The sequence below is a fragment of the Cupressus sempervirens genome, chromosome 3 (genome assembly GCF_028749045.1).
Source record: "Cupressus sempervirens isolate cs-2001-9-10 chromosome 3, ASM2874904v1, whole genome shotgun sequence".
Classification (NCBI taxonomy): domain Eukaryota; kingdom Viridiplantae; phylum Streptophyta; class Pinopsida; order Cupressales; family Cupressaceae; genus Cupressus; species Cupressus sempervirens.
The window spans coordinates 348,722,344-348,738,405 of NC_143120.1; positions in this window are offsets into that span (position 1 = coordinate 348,722,344).

The following is a 16,062-nucleotide window of genomic DNA, read 5'->3' on the forward strand; positions in this document are numbered from 1 at the left end:
TAACATAATGAGACCATAAACCATACATGATACATCATCATCATAAAGATATAGACATCCATCATAAAAGATAACCATATACCACAAACATAAATAACTAAGTGCACGGTTCCACCCAACCGTAAATAGCATCATTAGACCATCGTGGATCCTAGCCATCCCTCCGTGCGTAACATTCCAAAGCACCGAAGAGATCATCGGCTATTAACATAGTAGGAATGTCACTCCTAAAAAATCCTACTAACATGCAAAGTAAAGCATAAGATAACATCAACTAACATATGCTAAACAACAATGAAAGGATACCAGACAAATACATCCATCATAAGGTATATCATCTACCATAATGCTCCAAGAACAGAATGAAGATAAATACCAACCAAGAATGCTCCAGCCATGGTGTCTCGAACGGATCTCAAATGATAAGAGTGATAAGACACTACCACCCGACCACGTGGAACCTAAGTGGTCCACTCCCACCGTGCTGAGGAGATAATCTCAAGTCCCAAACAGGCTATCAATCCACAAAGCATAAATCTCTATAAATCCAGGAATCCTAAAAAGTATACTACTCAAGGGTTCCATCACACAAAACTGACATCTAATTCCCAGAGGCACACAATGACATGTAGGAAACCTACTATGCAAGTGGGAAAGTGTCATCGCATTTATCTCGTACAAGTTACCCTAGCAGTTAGCTAAACTCCACGGGTCCATACAGATCTCATGCGGCCACTAGTATCCTCTCATACTGACGAGGCATACTATGGAATGCAAGGTCGCAACCATGCGTCTCACTACTCCCATCCTAGCCTGTACAAGCGCTCAAGGCATGGGCGAGAACCAAAACAATTATCTTTTTAGGTTCATTTAATCCCCATTTAGTGTGTAAATGTTATCACTTATTAACCAAACTTACAATGAGTTATCCTAGCAGCCACTTAGGGCCCCGACCCCCATTGCAAGCCACTTCCCGACACTACAAGTAGATAACCTACCCTAATGCTCATGGAATCATAATTACCATAGTCCTGTACAAGTGACTGTAAAGAAAATCCAAAAGATAATCCATAAAAAGAATCATTAGACATCCGCAAAATAAGTATCAAATATCCATAATAAGAATCATCAAATCTCCAAGATAAGAATCATCAAAATCTCCATGAGCATCCAAAAAGCATCCATAGAAAATCATGACCACAAAAGTTCTCTATTGGCAACTGAAGTATCACTGATAATCATAAGTATCCATTGGTTCTCAATAACCAAAATATATCATCACATCCATTGGTTCTTAACAAGCAACCAAGAATATCTCAAAATCACACTGATCGAAGACTCCAAAATGGTTGAGTCAAAACATGTCAAATCATGACATCATCAAGAATAAATCCACATTTCAGTCCCATCATGGTGACTAGAAAACAAACCAAGGATAACTGATCGATGACTCAAAAATGATTAGCTCAAGTGTCTCAGATCCATATACATCTCAGCTTCACACATGAAGATTGATGAACAAATACAAACATTTCATAGAGCATACAATCACATAACCATGGTTGGGCTTATAAAGATCGAGACCAAATAAGATCAACATGCCAACACATCTCATAACCCCCGAGCCTCTGTTAACAACCTAGGACTAGTCAACACTAGTCAACCCAAAAACTCAAAACAAGAAGCATATAGAATACACGATGCAAACACATGTTTTAGTTTTGCTATAATATCATAGTTAAATTAAGTGTAGAGCTTTGGTTTTCATTTCAAGTATACTTCAAATGTCTAAGTTTCATCATTTGACCTACAAGTCAACCCATTTTCCCCGATAGCATTATCCTTCCATTATTAAGAATTACATTCTAAGAATAACTTAAGGATAAATATTCACTAACTGATCATCTTTGACCTTAATTAAATTGTTCTCTATTTTAACCATGATCCATATTCTAATTGATTAACTCTTCTTTTAAGGTTACTTCTACATTTCAACATTATCAAAGGATCATTATTCTTTTATAAAAGAACCAATTATCAATCTTTGAATTATAACTTTATTAAAATGATCAATTTAATCAATCAATTAACATAGGTACACCATCCATGACCTATTAACATTCTAATAATTCTTAATTAAGACTTAATTAAATATGATTAAAATTTAAGCCTTTAATTCAATCGTTATCATCATTGACAATCATATAATATCTAAAGTCATAATTCAAGTCAAAAGATTTATCAACTTCAATATAAATAATCTACAATCTCGTTAAAATACTTATATCAAATAAATCTCTATTACATAACTTAATTATTAATTAAATCCAATTAACTCTGATTAATTGATTCAATTAATAATTTCACAACCAAACTATCATCCCAAAGAGTATTAGTTGACTAACAATAGTTTGTACGTCAAAGTCAACTTCAATCCAATACACAAATATTAATAATTTAATAATAATAACATTAACAAGTTATTTTGGAAATCTTATCCATAATGACCACATTCATCTTTCTTAACGATTTCATATTAATGATAATCATTTCCTAGTTAAATCTCTATCGTATTAATTATATTGACAACTCATTAATTGATTAAAATCAATTATACTTCAAATCCAAAAACTATTGTCTTTACAAAACTTCAATCATTAAATAATCTCTTCTAGATTAATTCTAATTGAATTAGTCGTTTATACTATTATTTACTTATAGTTTGTAGACCCAACAACTTAGTAGATAATAACTCAGATCATAGCGATGCTATAACAATGACTCCTTGAAAAATTAAATCTTAATCCACTTTTATCAAAAATCCCATAGTATAAATTAACATTTCTAATTTAAAAGTCAACTATATTATTATCTCAATAAATTATTTAATATAGCTCCATGAATATTCATCGACTAATGACTAACGCTAATTGTAAAGAATTAACTATATTCTAATCCATTATTAGTAGGTTAATGGTAACTTGTTATTAAACAAGTTATATTAAAATTCTCATTAATAGTTCTACAACACCAGATCCTTCATCATTTTCTACTTAGTTTAATAACAGTCGACGATTTGAGTATTTAAACAAGTATGATATATAATGTAGCAAACATTATTGCTAATCCATGATTATATATATATTTTTTAATTATCACATTCCATTATTAACAAATATATATATTATAACATTTATAATGTTAAATCTTTATAACATTATAACATTCAAACCAAACTATAATTAATAGCATTGATTAATAAATATATATATATATATATTAAACCATATTTAATAATGTTATAACATAATATAAAATATTTTAAACAATGTACATTCCCTAAAACAAAGGCGGATAACCGCCGGCCACAATACGTGCGGCTTGTGGATCGCAGGTACAGTGCGATCTCGCAGGCCTGCAGTACGTCGGCGCAGGAAATAAAAAGGATGGGGGTGCGGTCGGGGTAAGCCCCACCCATCCCATCATTAAATATATATATATATATTTTTAAAAACATTTTCAAACAAACATTTTCTTTAAACGTTTGGCCATATGCGAATTCGGATTAATTTCGACTGTGATAAAGTATTCGATATTCCACTAAATAAATATATATATATATATATATACATATATATATATATATATATATATATACATATATATATATACACACACACACACACACACACACACACACACACACACACACACACACACACACACATATACTTATATATATATATATATATATATATATATGTGTGTGTATATGTGTGTGTGTGTGTGTGTGTGTGTGTGTGTGTATACGCAGAGTTTTGTGTTACAACATTAATATATATATGTGTATATATATGTATATATACAAATGCGTAAATATATTGCAAATTTGAAAAGGTAAATAATCATGTATAGAACTTATACACAATTTTAAAAAACTTCCAAAACTAAGAATATTTGTTTCTCTAAATTTATTCAATTCTTCTAATAGGTTTGGTTATAGTTTTAGAAACCATTTTTCCAAATTTATTTATCAATTTGATTTTGATTCGAACCCAAACCCGATTTAGATCTAATTTCTTTCCTAAATTGGATCTAGGGTTTTCTATTGTTTTCTTTGCAATCCAAATAAAACATCTAGGTTCCAATTTCAAATTGCAAATTCCTTCATGGAATATATTCAGACACATATAACAGACATAATGAAGACAGGAAGAGAAATAGTGCAAAGAGAATATGCGAATATCACGAGTGCACCTGGACACTGATGCTAATCCGTCATGCCTCAGAAGTCCATAGAAAATCCTTTCCTTCTCCGTGATTCGCAATCCTTCCAAGATCCAAGCCAACCGAGAATCTCCAAGTAACTAAAAATGCTAGGAGCATAGAAGCAAATAGAAAATATACGAGCATATGAATCTTCTCCAATGCATGTAAGCTTTGAAGCTTCCATTTTAACTTGTGGCTTGTAGCCTCCATTCCGCTTGTACAAACACACTAGGAGAGCCTCTATTAAAGGCCTCTAAGATGCATCTAGAGTGTCTCTAGAAACAACTAGAAGATAAGCATGACAACCAAGCATGAGCCTTCTCCAACCTTCTAGATGAGTCTTAAGGTTGTAGACACCATGTGCTCAAATAAAAATGCTAACTCCTAAGTGTAGACAACTTATGCATTCTTAGAGTGCAAACTTCTGTGTTGTCTACATGACAACTCTCGAGAATTTGCCAACTCCTATGTGAGAAAATATTTAAAATAATACACATTAATTAATATAATATTTAATTTACTCTTTCTAATTTAATTTATTTATTTATTAAATCTCATGCACTAACTCTAATAATTCCACTTTTCAATCTTAATATATTTATATTTTAATCACATGAGATTTAGAATCTTTTATTAATTTAAATATATCTTCCACTTTTAAATTTCATTTTCCAAAACTTAATTGTTAAAATATTTATTAGCTTTAATAATAATATTATTTAGTCATTTATTTAAAAATGAACTCCAAATATATTATTATTAAAATAAATATTGTCACATTCCAAATTTAAACTTTAAACTTTTTATTTTCAAACTTAATTATTTTATTTAATTAATTTCTCAATTAATTAAATAAATATTAAAATACCATATTAATTTTCTATTTAATTAAACCATTAATTAAATATTTTAATTAGGCTTAATTAATATAAAATACATCAAAGACTCTCAAGGTAAAAATACGAAAATCCATCATAGCCAAAATACATACAACATCAAACCAAGGGTTTATATCACGAATTACGTTATCCAACGTATTCAGAGGGTACTCAACTTGGATACTTGTCCTAATTTTCCAATTAGAAAAAATGGCTTAAAGGGTTGGGATTTGGACTTGAGAATTTATCTCCCCTCTCTTATCACTGAGATAATATGATAGGGTACGCTCATCCTGACAAATTCAGGGAAGTCGATACCCGGTACCTGCAACCTGCATAAAAACCATGCATGTACAAGCACAATATATACTAAACTAAACAGGCAATGGCAGGAAGTGGTGCATCGTGTAGATCCCGACTAGAAGGTGACTACGACTCCCTTCCTTACCACATCAGACACGCCATACAAAAGCAAACACGCACACCATACACATGCAAGTATGGGGTAAGTATCCATAATGAAACACATATGATAATAAACCATCTAACTAATCATCATTAATAACTGCAAACACTGAAAATAATCATCAAACATACATGAAATGTAAAGTCTAAGTGATCTCATCACATAATAAACTGAATCCATAGTGGAATATCTGATAATCTCAAAACAATTCTGCTAACCAACAACATAAAACTAGCCCTAAAAGAGTTCAACAATGTTAACAAAATGAAAACTAGAGGTAGGCACTACATATGTGGGACTGATATTCAAGTATAATATCATACATTAGTTCCAAAAGGAGTTATTACTGAAAAGAATACATTAGCATGAATAAAGATGCAATATGTTGTTGTAAATTCAAAATAAATCTTTAAAAGTTTTCATGGTATTGCCGAGCATGAAATGTTTTCTATGTATGGCGAGTAGAATACTAATTGACTCCGAGCTGTCAGGCTAGCTAGTTGAGGCCGAGTCTATAGTAGCTACCAAGTGTTGGTAATATTAATGGATGTTGAATGATTCTAAAATTGGTTGATGCCAAGTTTACAACTGTACAAGCACTAAGCATTAAATGTAAGGTTTTGAAGGGTACATGACCATTTTTCACTCATTTTTTCATCATTTCAAATTTGAGCAAAGAGTGAGTAGAGCGAAAAGCAATTTAGAAACCTATTTATGGCATTTGTAGAGAATTTGACAGTGATCTTACACTAGTTCTACAGATTTTATAAGGTATTTATCACAAGCCGAGCTACGTAATCTTATTTTGCACAAACCCTAGTTTGACAAATGGTGTTTAGTTTGAAGAGTCTAGAAGGGAAAGAGATTTTAAATGTTTAGCTTGTCAGTAATGAAGTAAAATAACCTATATTTAAGGCCATCCTTGATATAGCATATAAACAAGATCCCTCTGGCACACTTTTAATGATCCCGCCAAATGTTATTATGGTACAAGATGTTAGAAAATGTTACAACTATAAAATTGGTAGCATTGGAGATTTGGAAATTAGAAAAGATTATGATTGATTATGTGATAATGGTGTTCCAAAAGAAGAATGTAAAATTGTTGAGAGAAAGGGTTTGACCTGTGCCCTAGATTTTCCCAGTGTTTTCAAGACTGAATGGATTAGAATTGTGTTAAGCCAAATACATGGTGGATGCTTATGACTAGAAGGTGGAACAATTAAGATATCAAAGAGGATAATTCATAGGGTTACTAGTTATCCAACCCTAGATCATCCAAAGACTCTGAGGAGTGACTCCAAGGAAGTGATAGAGAAAAACATAGGGGCAAAATGGAACAAGAGAGGCATGACAATAGATACTGTTACAGATCCATTATTGAACTTTACTGTTAGGGTAATTTCTCACAAATTCTATCAATCTAATAGATTGAATAGTGTACCCTATATTGTAGTATATGTTGGTTAATGAAGTAAAGAATGAGGATACCTATTTCATTGGTTGAACAACATTACAATGATATATGCTTTTTGGTTGATGTTGATTACACTTTTATATAGGCTGCTACACCAAGGGTTAGATGGTTTAGGCCACTTGGATATGAGATCAATGTTGATGAAGCTTCAGCAACCATCACAACACTCCTAGCAGAGGAAATTGACAAGACTACCAAAATCTTTGGGAATTATGATTTAATGAAATCAAAGATTAAAATGGAATTGAAAACTGCTTCTACACTTAAAAAGAAGGATAAGCTAGTTAAGAAGCTTAAGGTTAAATTTGGTGAGGGTGCAGATGAGGAAGAAGGAGATGAAGAGGATGAAGAGGAAGAACAAGAAAAAACTCAAGGACCTCTTGCATTCACTCAAGGCATGGGAAAGGACATGGAAGAAGAAGAAATAGAAGGTGATGAGGGAGAAGAAGCTGAGGAAGGACCTACACATGCTAAGCCAAAGAAGAGGAAGGCTAAGGCACAACTTGTAGCTAAGGCAAAGAAATTTGTCAAACCTAACCCAATCAAGCCTACTGCTTCTACCACTAGAGCCAGCACACATGCAAACACACAGAAGGCCAAGGAGAAGATTAAGGCTATAGATCAAGGAGGCCAAGTAAAGAAGAAGCAAAGAAGAAAATATGTTGTACAACCTGACTCAGATGAAGAAAGAACTAAATCAGATGATATAAGCCAATTTAAAGTGGTAAGTCACAAACCACTTTTTGATTTTGAAAATATGTGTGAAAATGTCAAGAATAATGCATATTTATCTGGTTTAAAGAGTATTGACTTTGATAAATTGGGAAGAGATGAAAAGAGTCAAGTGGAAGATGCATTATATGCCATGATGTCTAAATTTAACAATACACCACTAGAGTTTTCCAACACTATACCAAAAGGATTATATGATATTGTTGAGCAGAAGTGACATTATTGTTTAAATTTGGAAAAACAAATAAGGGAAACTACTTTGGCCCAAGTAATGCCAGAACTGACAAAAGGGAAGATTGCTAAGGCTACTAAGAAATATGGAGTTAGGTTTACACCTAAGTGTAGAGCCTTCAACATACTTCAAAACAATATTGAAGATGTGGTCAAGAAATCTACCCAAATATGGAAACTAATCTATGGGTTAACCACTATAAAACAAGGAGAAGCTTACCCTTTTGAGGGTAAAGATGATGATAAAGATGAATATGAAAAAGAAGAGGATGATAAATAATAATATGATAATAAAAATGATACAATGGGGGAGGAAACTAAAAAACAAGCTAATGACACTTCTATAGTTGATCAACAACAAGACGAGAGGAGTGTGCAGGACACACAATTGCTGAGTGTTAGTCCACCACATGACATAGTCAAGTCAACTAAAACTATTACTGTTAAGGATGTTCCTGATGCTTCAGCTCAAAACATCAATCCATTGACTGCAGATGGCTTGAAAAAGATATTGGATCAATCTACACTACAAGAAAAGTTATGTGAAAATCCAATTTTGGTTAGTGTAGATGAGCTCCAAAAGGCAGTAACTGATATCACAAGGGACAAGGTGAATCCACAAGAACCACCTTCTACCATCCCTTTAGTTACTCATGTGCAACCTTTGACTCAAACAATATTAGATACATCTACTAAGGTTGACACAAGTGATAAAGTTGTTGCTATTGAGAAGAAGCAGACATAAGAGAAAGAAAAAATAGGACACATAGATGCATCAGTACCTAAAGCACAAGAAAAAGGTGCTATTCAAATCATTGTAATAGACAAGAGTAGATCTAAAGAAGATGAGAAAACACCTAAGGTAAAAGAGCAAGAAGCCATCTAGGCATTGGTAACTCTAGCAACATCTGGCACTTATCCTATGAAAGTTCTTAAGAAGCTAAGCACGAAAGCTATACCATTGTAGATCTCAGTGCCAAGCTCAAGCTCTTCAAAAGTTGAAAAGGTAACACATTGTGGTGATTTCACTCTTGATGAAGAGATTGTTATTCCCAAGTTTGATTATGATACAATGACATTAGATCAGATAAGCATTTTGCAACAAGCTCTATAGAAGAAGAAGCATCAAGAAATGCTGAGGAGAGAGCACAGATAGAAGCAAGTGCTTCAAGACATTAAAGACATATTTTTGGATTCATTTAGTCTACCTACTCCTAAAGAGACCAAGACACTACTAGAACAACTGCCAGATATAGTGGAAAGAGTCAACAATGAAGACATTGATACTAGTGCTAAACTCTTAAAGTGGTCTAAAAAGAAATTCCAAAGCAAGGTAAATGAAAAGATATCTTGTGATATAACACTAACTCAAGTTTTATTGGAAACAAAGGTTGAGGATGTGAAGAAGGTACTTGATAATATATTCTCATTGTACACCAAATTGTGTGATCCTACACTCTTCACCCAAGAGACCAAACATCATATTCAAATCTTGGAGAGAAATCTAAACATATAAGGTACAAGGTTACCTCAGAACCCAGCTTAGAGTGAGAATCATTTCAATACTTTTCTTTAGTCCCAAAGTCAATTAGTTGTGTTAATAGTAGAGGAGGCTAGCATAAGAGCCAAATTGACATGTATCTAGGAATCCCCCACCCCTCATATGAAGATATTGCACAAGGAGCTAGGCTATGTAGAAACTTTGCTGAAGAAATACCACAATCTTTCTACTCTAGATGGTTCAGTACACCTTGCTACTGAGCTTGCCATCCAACTCAAGTCACTAGATGTTGCATGTGAAAATTGGGATACAATTCTTAAAATTATAAGGAGGTCCATAAATCATTTTTGGACAAACACACTATACATGTATAGCCCATTTGACATAAGAGAATGGGGGAGAATATCTTATGGGAAAGAATAAAAAAAGGGGGAGAATTACAATGCAAAGATAGAGACAGAGTAGAGCATGTATCAACTAAGGGAGAGCATGAAAGAGTATAAGTGCATTGAAGTCAAAGAGCATTAGCAGAGACAAATCTACTAAAAAAGGAGAATAGATTTTGGATACAGAACATACATATTAACTCAAGGGGAGTTATAAATTTTGAGGTATATAGGTTATTGAATTTTTTTGAAATTTTGAAGTTTTTAGTGTTTTTGACATTAAGGGGGAGATTGTTGATCTTAGATTGGTTTTGACAAGTGAGTGTCAACACACTTAAGTCATTTACTTAGTTCATGTCGAACTAGTAATGCATGCCAAGTACAACATGTAAATATCAGTGCATGCCAAGTTGCAATGAGTGTCAAGTCACTCATGTGCTAAGTCACTCAAGTGTCAAGTAGATAGACCATGTCGAGTGATTCAAGTGTCGAGTAAACAATGGATGCCAAGTAGTTCAGGTGTTGAGTCAAAAGAAGAAATATAATGTATGTTGAGCATCAGTAACTTCATATGTCGAGTGACACAGTTTTGACATACTTGTTTGTAATGGCACAAACAACTATGTAAACCATTTTCAAGCTGACCTAAGGATAGATTACAATCTTTTGGAGATAAGGACAAATATATATGTGGATTCCCTATGCAATTACATGTAGCCAATCAAAAAATGGGAAGATTTAAGCAAAAAAATGGATGAATCTTAGTCGTAGATTCATACCTAACCCTAAGCCACCTAAGTCTTCTTAAGGAGGACGAAGCCCTACATTCTTAATATGAGAGAACGGTTTAACAAGGGGTGAATGATCAAATTGGAAGGGAAAACATTATAGTTTATAGAGCATTCAAGGTGAGTTAGTAGTAAGAATGGATTGTAGAATTAGTGAAAGTGAAGAATAGAGGATAGAGAAGGATACAACATTGATACATTAGATCGTGAAGGATCAATCAGAGATTGGATAGAGGTGATCTGTTATTAGGCAAGCAAGTTCCAATCATAGGATCTATGTTGAGACATTTTGATAGGTGATTTTAGTTAAATCTCTTAATAGAGTAGTCCTAACAGGTTGTATGAAATCCTTTAACAGGGTGCTTAATTAATTGTGAGTTGAAGTCCTCTAACTAGACACACTTCTAACAGGGTGGTTAAATCCTCTAACAAGGTGGGACTTGACAGTCTTTGTAAGCTTCTAATAGGGAAAGCCTTTCACAAGGTAGACCATGATTCATGGTCAAACCATTGTAATCTTAATTAGATACACTTTATTACTGTAGTAGTGAAGATTTGTGGGTGTCATCCCCATCACAGTTTTACCTTCTCATTTGGAGGGTTTCGATGTAATCATATCTGGTGTTATGTGTGTGATTTGAATTCTTGTCTACATGATTGATGCATATGTTTTATATGTTATTTCAGTATATTAATGCATGTGATGTATGAATGGTGAAAGTTTTATGGGTCCAAGTTTAAATTCCTGATTCACTCCCCCCCCCCCCCCCCCCCCGACTTCCCCCAGAAGTTTACTCCTTTCCACTTGTAATTTCCAACACTTTATGCTTTTAATTGATGTATGTAGGCCACTCCTTCAAGGGAATAGTCATAGTAATTACTAGAAAGACAAGATTTCTAGAATAAATAATAGTTGTGTATTGAAAAATTGGCCTTATTGTCAAAGGGGAAGAGAATGTATTGATTAGGTCAAGAAGGAGAACATTAAAAAAAGGGAAGAAGTTGTGTGTGTGTGTGTGAGTGAGTGAATGAGTGAGAGAGAGATATATATCATGGAAGACAAACATTTTATTTCTAGTATTGATTATTGTTGAACAAGTTTGTGCACATTGAGCAATGCAAAGTGTAGTAAGTGTTGCCATTAATACCAAAGGGGGATATTTTTGGCATAAATGATATAACTAATGGTGTGATTATCGGTGATGTTTAGTAATGTCATGATAAATATTTGATTGCATGATGTTTAGTTATTATATTGTTATTGATATCAACTATTGACCTGGTATGTTATCGAACATAATTATGATGAATAAAATATTATAGTAAGGATAAATGAGTGTGATTATCAAGAGAGAATTAGGGATGTCTTTTTAAGTGTATATGGTGACCACCATGACTGAAGAGAAGAGTAAGACAATCAATGAAATCATAGTGCAAATGCTAAAATAATTAGTGACAAGTGATAGATAATTTTATTGGCTTGTCAAATCCATGTTGAATGGAATGAGATGACCACAAGATGATGTAAAAAAGTTAGTGAAGATTATGTGGTTATAATATAAACTCATTATCATTAGAGACAAATTTGTTCTAGAATGGAAAGGTGATTGGTGAAGTAGTGACAAGTTTGATGAATTGGTAAAAGAAGAATGAGTTCTTGAGTAACAACTAGTGATCCGTCTTTCAGGAAATTATCATCTTTCAAGACCTAGAGGAAAACTTGGTTTCCACCAAAGAAGTAGCAACCAGAACAGGAAAAAAGGAGGACTTGGTGAAAGATCTGGAACAAAGTGTAGATCTTCTCAGCACCCCAAAGAATGGTAACAAGGCTTCTAGATCCTTGAAGTTTGAAAAGAAGGGAGAGACACCCAGGAAGAAACAAATTAGAGATCCATCTACGACTTCTCCTATAATGACCAGGAGCAGCTGCAAACCAGATGTGGGCTCTACTACCAAAGTAGGTAGAAAATTAGAGAGGGAGTCTAGAGAGGAGGAGACTAGAAGATGCTTGGCAAATGGGCGCCAAAGTAGTCTGAAGGATTTTTCTAAGAATAAAAGATGAAGATCATCTCATGAAACATTAGGGGCCTAAATGGTGCCCATAAATAGGAAATTATTAGGAATCTGATTAGAGACCAAAGACTTGACATTTTGATGATCCAAGAAACAAAAATGAAAAAGGATTCATTGAGAAATATTAAGTTCAACAACCTGATGAGTGGGGAGGCATCAGACTCTGATGCAGCCTCTGGGAGTCTGCTGACATTATTCAAGACCAAACTTTTTAGGGTGGAATTACTCTTCAATGTAGGTAACATTCTTTTTTTTTAAAGTGTTCCATATCCATTCTAAGGAATTTTGGTTTTTGCTCAATATATATGGTCCCAATAAGAAGAGAGATAGAAAGTCCTACTGGTCTAGAGCAGAAGGGCTGGTACAGAATAGCAACATGAAGAAAGGAATCATTATGGGAGACTTCAAAACCCCTCTTCTGGACAAGGAGAAGAAGGGTGGTCTACCTCAGGATTGGGATAGCAAGCATGACCTTTCTAACTTCATCAATGGATTGGCTTTTCTGGATCTAGATCTAATGGGAGGTGACTTCACTTGGTCCAATAAACGCATAGGCAAGGATTGTATTCAGGTTAGATTGGATAGAGCTCTCATTTCTCCTAATTGGCTGCAGTCTTCCTCTTGCAAGTTAGCTCTTTTGTCTAGAGTTGGGTCTGACCACTCCCCTATCTCCCTCTCGATTATTCCTTCTGATCCCTTTAGACCTCCTCCCTTCCATTTTGAGAAAATGTGGACTTTCCACCCTGACCTTTTAGAAAGAATTAAGGTCTGGTGGAGTTTAGAAGTGGAAGGCACTGTAATGTTTAGGGTTGCTAGAAAACTCAGCAATGTTAAAAGGATGGTAAAAGCCTGGAATAAGTTGAATTTCAGTCACATATTCTCTCTTAAAGAGGATCTCTCTGAAAATCTCTCTTCTATCCAAGCCTCCATTCAGGAAAATGGGTATGATGCCTCGAATAGGGAAGAAGAGCTTTCTATCCTGTCTGATTTACATGACATCATTAGCAAAGAGGAAAAGTTCTGGAGGCAAAGATCTAGAATCAACTTGCTCAAGGAAGGAGACCAGAACACAAAGTTTTTCCATTTCACTACTCTTAAACATAGAGCAAATAACAAGATTTCTATCTTGAAGAAAGACCAGTGTGTGCTGACAAAGGAAGAAGATATATCAAATGAAGTTGTGTCTTTTTTCTCCTCCTTGCTGTCTTGAGACCCTTTGCTCTCTAAAGTGGACCAGGATGATATTGTTTCTTGTATTCCTCAGATCCTCCTATGACACCATAATAATCTACTCCGGGCCATTCCTTCTGATTCCAAAGTAAGAGAAGCTCTTTTTTCTCTTCCAACGGATAAATCACTTGGCCCTGATGGTTTTTCCACCTTTTTCCAAATGTACTGGCCTATCATTATGAAGGATGTTGTGAAGGTGGTTTAGGAATTCTTTGGAGCCAGAAGTATGCTGAAGGAAATAAACTCTACATTCTTAGTTCTTATTCCCAAAGTGCTAGGAGCTGACAATTTGGATAAGTTTAGACTGATTAGTTTATGCAACTCCTTTTATAAAATCATCTCGAAGGTGCTCACTTTGAGGCTGCTTAAGCTTCTCCCCCTAATTATTTCTCAGCAACAATCTGGTTTTATTCTGGGCAAATAGATTTTAGATTCGATTATTATGGTGCATGAAGTGATTCACTCTATGGAAGCTAGAAAGAGAGAAAGGATTTTACTCAAACTAGACATGTCCAAAGCTTATGATCGGGTTGATTGGTCTTTTTTGGATTTGGTGTTGAAGGCTTTTGGCTTTGATGTCAAATTGTGTAAGCTAATCTCCCAGCTAGTCACCACTCCCTCTCTAGATGTTTTAGTTAATGGACCCCCCTCTGATTTCTTCAAACCTACCAGAGGCCTATGTTAGGGGGATCCTCTATCACCTATTCTCTTTATTATCCTGGCGGAATGCATTGGCAGACTCGTGGAGAAGAAAAAGAAAGAAGGGAGGATCAAAGGTTTTAAACCTTCTTCCAAATGCACCCCCTTTACACATCAGCAATTTTTTGATGACACTATTATAGGTGGAGAGGCCTCGGTCAAGGAGGCAAAGGCTATGAAAGACACTTTGGACACCTATTCTAGAGGGTCAGGGTAGCTCATCAATTGGGACAAAAGTTCTATTTTCTTTATCAATACTGTAGAGGAAAGACAGAAGAGAATCTCCAAAATCCTGGGATGTCAGGTGGGGAAGCTTCCTTCTACCTACCTTGGTCTCCCCTTGGGAATGACCCCTTTAGATTCCTTCTGGAATGGCATCATGGAAAGGTTCAGTAAGAAACTAGCAGGTTGGAAAGGAGCCATTCTTAGCCAAGCTGGAAAATGTCAACTAGTTAAATCCATCCTTCAAAACTTGTTGATATATTCTTTGAGCCTTTTTACCATATTGGTGAAATACACTGAGAGGATGGAGAAAATCTTGAGGGATTTTTTTGTGGACGAGAGCTAAAAGGAATAAAAGGTACCGCCTTGTTGCATGGGACAAAGTTTGCCTCCCCAAGAAGAATGGAGGTCTGGGAATCAGGAAGCTCATTCACCTCAATAAGGGCCTCCTGGAAAAGAAAATCTAGCGCATCTTTAGTAGCACGAGGGAATGGAGAGACACTATAGTTAATAAGTATATAAAGAGGCCCTCTATTCAGTTCACCCTCTTCAATGAGGATATCCCAAGAGGTTTTGTTGTTTGGAATGGTTTCTTAAAAGCCAAGGACTTGGCTAACTCAAATGTCTCCTAGAAATTGGGTAATGGGGAGGACATTCTGTTCTGGTTTGATAGTTGGCTTTCTCAGAGCCCCCTTATGGACAACCCTAGTTATGGGTTTTGGGCTAATGATTGCATGAACCTTTATGGGCACAAAGTTAGCAATTACAGGACCGAACAGGGTTGGAGGGACCTTTCCATTATCTCAGATGACCTCAAAATGATCATGAACATGCTTAATTCCTTTTCCCTTCGCAACAATAAGGATGAACTTTTTTGGAGGGATAACGCCAAAGGGCTCTATTCGGTTGCCTCTGGGTACTCTACTTTATGGAGCTTAAAAGAGTCTCCCCCTTGGTCGAGGGCTTGGATCCCTAGCCTCACGCCAAAAGTCAACATGTTTTTTTGGTTGGCTCCTCAGGGCAAAACTCTAACCCAGGAAAATCTCATCAAAAGAGGTCACACTATGCCTAGCAAATGTGTTTTGTGTAAAGAAGATTCAGAGACATGCA